Source organism: Macrobrachium nipponense, chromosome 1 (genome assembly GCF_015104395.2).
Source record: "Macrobrachium nipponense isolate FS-2020 chromosome 1, ASM1510439v2, whole genome shotgun sequence".
NCBI lineage: Eukaryota > Metazoa > Arthropoda > Malacostraca > Decapoda > Palaemonidae > Macrobrachium > Macrobrachium nipponense.
Window position 1 is genome coordinate 17,087,178 of NC_087200.1, and position 5,034 is coordinate 17,092,211.

Genomic DNA, 5,034 nt, shown 5'->3' on the forward strand with positions numbered 1-5,034 from the left:
TTAAAGACCTTGACCAGACACATAAACCTAGATAAAACGTGTTCGGTTTTAAAAAACTCACTTTAGATATTTTACTCTGAGATTATTTGTCTTTGTCTCTGTAGCACTAAAGCTCTAATTTATGTGAATGTACTTCTAAGGTATTAGAAAAGATTACAAGATCATCCATATAGGAATGTAGGGTATCCCCTAAAAATCTCCAAACACTATAGTAATTGGTGCAACGTAAGCCGGAGCATACGTAAAAATTGATAATGTCCCCTGAGTGTGCTGAAAACGGGTGTATGAGGTACAATCACTTAGGTAATGGTATCTGGTAAAAGCATTTAAGTAAGTCCAAGTTGGTGAAAAAAAATTTGTTTATTCTAACCTAACAGAGATAAGATGTCGTCGGTACATCGCACTGGAAACTATCAGAAGTCGTTTCCTTGTTTAAGCGACCGTAATCTGCGCAGATACGCCAAGTCCGATCTTTTATGGCATGACGTTTGAGGGAAAAATTATATGGGCTATTTGATTTTCCTAATGACTCCTATTACTAACATTTTTCAACTTCGTCATTTATCTCTATTTGAAATTTCATTGAGAATCTATACGAAGGTACGTAAATAGCTTTATGTTTGTCCTTAGACCGTTGTTTTTGTGTTAAATTACATCTGTTTTTTTCCAGAGATCACTCGCCAGTGGAGAACTTCCTGGTATTCAGGTAAAAGATAAAAAAAATTTCTGCTGAATCACCTCTGCTTGAATGACTTTACGATATTACTTAGATAGATATCAGAGAGATTCATCTACGACTGGTTGGTCGGGATTAAAAAATTAGCAACAATAAAAAAAAAATGCGATCTTTATAACTTCCGTATCCACGATATGTACACTTTTAGGGCTTTGTTCGCGGAAATCGTTTATATTTCAGAGTGTCGGGAAGGATTAAAATTTCATTTTTTTTTTTTTGTTTTTATTTTTTTTTTTCCCAGCAAAGTCTTTTACAACGCACTAAGACATTCGAGGGTGCATGCTTCTCGAGATTTTGCGTGCAAAGTGCGACTGCGGTTGTGGGAGAATTCTGTTGGGTCATTTGAACAATGTTACGATTTATGAGACAAATGTATAGTTCCTTATATAAGTTATTATTTGATTAACTGTCTCTTTTTGTTCAAACGGATTTCAATATGTTTGAAGGTTCATAGGATTTTCATTTGATAAACACACCTTATTTTGCAGGATGTAAGATAATATTTTGTATACCCCTAGATGAATCTTACAATTACACTAGATACTGATCAATGTTTTTTATAACTATAGAGGTATCTGTAAACGCTCGCTTATCCGGACTTCTCATTAGGGAAGTTCGAACAACAGACGGTGTCCGTAAATACAGGATATTACGTCTACTAAAGGAATAAACAAGATATTCTAATTTTTACGGCGCGTACAGTTGGGCTTTATCCACCACTAATTATAATAACTTACGTATTAAAAAAAAACGAAAACCTGCTCTGATTACTTTATACGGTCGTGTGTTTCATAGGAAAAATCCTTTTTAATTTTAAAAAGGTATTTGGGATGTATGATCCAACATCGCTTTTTCCCCACTCTGCTAGAGTCGCTTATTGTGTGGAATTTGCTTTGCTTTGAACACTTCGGCAGTTTTTTGACTGACCCTTGACCGCTTGACTAGGTGACCCAGTCACCGAGTTTGCTTGTTTGATTCTGAACGGGCTACTGTTTCTATTTCTTTTTGTAATAATTGGGATCCTTCTCTTTATTACCATCGGCAACGTATTGTGTGTTTTTAGCATTATGTTGCTGGTTACGTATAAAGCAATGAATGACGAACTATTAGGAACTGAGCGATTACTAATAAGACAAGTTATCATTACTGCATACAATATTAACTGTTTGTACTTCATTCTTTGCTAAAATTTGAAATAGTGAGGGATCCTGGTCAGCGCATTTAGCCTGATGAAAGTTTTTTACAGACATGTTTATTCCTTGCAATCCAGCCATATTTTTAAAGTTGAGTTGAGTCATTGAGGTTCGATATTTTATATAACTCAAAAAACTCAAGGCTAAAACTGCGATCGGGACTTTGCAAAGGAGCATTTATTGTCATGACCCGAAATAGTGTTACCTCTAATTTATATAGATTTGTACGGGTGTTCCACTTGTTTTTTGTGTGTTTTCTAATCACTACGGTGCTTAACGACCCTATCCATGCATCTGTATAAATACAGACGTCCACTGCGTAAACGCATATTCACTGTTTAATATGATTTGTTACGTAAGGGATTAATAATCACCCAAAATGATAAAATTAACATAGTATATGATTATGATATTTCAGTAGAACTTCTGGAAACAGACACTCAAAGATAAAAAACTCGCAGTAGCGAAATCTCAATGATGTAGATAATTTCTGTAAAAAAGTAAGATTAAGAATGTCTCGTAACTTCAGCCACAGGAATAACGAAATTCGACCTGCAAGGAAACACTCAAGTTACTCCAAATGAATAAAAAATTGTACTTAGCTTGCTTTTGTGGGAAGTCACGTGTTCCGATAACGACACACGGCCTTGGTCCTCCTTCTCTATTTAGCCTATGACCTGGTTTGGCTTCAGTTTCCCCCGTGCGCGTTGTTTCGATGATTCGAGCCCTTGAAAGATCCGATGCTGCAGACGCGTTCGGTTTGTTTCTTGGAGTGCCGGAAACGCTCACTAACGATGTTTTCTTGAATGATTCTAATGAGAGACGAAGCTTGCGTTGTCGTAGGAAAAAGACACGTCGGTTTTGTTTCTTGAAGTTATTCACTAAACAATGATACTAAGTTGCTTGAAGAATCTGTTGCTTTCGTCGTCGTTGAAGAGTTTCTTATTGTTTTCTGAAGTCGCTCACTAACGATGATACTATGTTGCTTGAAGAATCTGCTGCTTCCGTCGTCGTTGACTTCTTATGATACATGATTTATTATTCTGGTTTTTCTTTCGTAGGAACGTTGTAGAGTTCTTCTGGTACGCTGGCCACCAATATTGTGGCTTGCCTTGTATGATAAGGCGCCCTATGAGGTAATGTTAGACTAGCGATAATCTATACGCTAAGTCGGTTGGTATTGCACTTCCATCTTCAATGGAGTGTCTGGGGTTTTGTAGATCACTTACGAAGTCGGTATTATCTTTACGACGATGTGTTAAACTCATGGTTCGGTGAGGTTCTTGTAGAAAACACTAAGTATAAAAAATTATATATTCTTCTGAAGTTTTACATGGTGAAGATCAGATATGATTGTACAAGTCTTCTAATAACGATAGCTTGATCGCTTCTGCCAATGATGATGGCTAATCCTATTCCTCTACATGATAAAGCTTAGGTAAAGAGGTACAGGTCTTCTAATGATGATAGCTAACTCCGTTCTCTGTCTACCATCTCTGTTACAAGTTATGAAGGAACAGACGTAGTTCGAACATATGAACATACATACAATGACATAGTTTCATACGAACACACAATCAAATGAGATCAATATATTTTAAACAATTGAATGACTACAGGTGACGGCATGTTATCTTTTCCTACATACTTATTGTATACGTCATCTTAGCGTCTCTAGTCTGATCACATTCCTGCAAGCAATCTTTTATATATATGGACTAACATTCCTATTTTTATTATGTAAACACTTACACATGTACTACAGAGTAATTAATGGTAAAAGAACATTGGAACTGATATGTCTTATTTCCTGAAGATGCTCAAATCGTCAAAAATATATTCCGTTGCACACTCAAGTATCATTAGCAAGTTTTACTGAATTCTGGAATGACTAAATAGCATTAACGATTATCAATGGTTAATTGTTCCGAATATATTCTAGAACCTAAGATGGCCAACAGGTTGAGGACCATTAAGCTGATAGGTTGGTCGTGGAATTGTAGTAGAGCTAAACTCGGTGTAGGTAATTGTGCCATTAATGGCATTTGCGTAGGTAATGTATGGATGGGAAAGGACATACGTTGGAAGCATCGTTATATGGTAACCGTAATAGGGTTCTCAGGCAACAGCTGCTTTGTTAAGTGCGGCAGTCGATGCTTTGGTTTTGCCAAAGACTATTTATTGGTCGGGTGTAGGTACTGAAATATTAAATGGAATATTATCCCTGGAATTTCCAGCGTTGACTTTCCTGTTCATAAATTAATGAGAAATAAATGAAACCTCTTTCAACATACTTAACTGTGGAGTTGGTCAACGTAATTAAGCAAATCCCTTGCAGACACTGGCATGTCTTTGGTGACACAACAGAATTATTCTACAACTATTAAGGGCCATCGTTTCAATGATTACTTCATTTAATCTTTCTAGGTTTTACATCCCTGAGCCCCGGGAGTTAAAATTTCAAATTTTCACCCAGTTTCCATGACGCTGTGTAGTACTTGTTCAGAACCTGTTTTATTTCTTGATATTTTGTATATGAGTTTTGTTCTCGCAATTCTGATAATCTCTCTCTCTCTCTCTCTCTCTCTCTCTCTCTCTCTCTCTCTCTCTCTCTGCATCGTGGTCTCCCAATTAGGGGATTTTAATCATCTATTAGGGGATTTTGATCAGCTCTTAGTTCCAATAAAATTGAGAATTATTTTTTCTCATTAACTGCTTCTGATTACTTAGATTTTGTCAATCTTATTTGGAATTGTAATTATATAGTTTTAAAATACATTTATATTTCACATCAGTTTGTATATAAAATTTTCACTTACTCTTTAATCAAAAAATAATTTTAGATAGACATCGTGAAATATGGAGTATCATATTCATTTACACATTATTGATATTTGCTTTGTTACTTAATAATTTTGAATTCTTTTCTGTGCAAAGAAGTTCTTTGATCCGGTTAAATAAAATGTAATCCTGACAATTACTTCCATGCGAGTCCCACTTGAGGCATTAAATTGTTTATGAAGGTACTTATAAGTGACACGCCGATGCACATACAGAAGTACTTGAGTAGTAAGTTATAAACTTAAAAAGATTATAAAATACTAG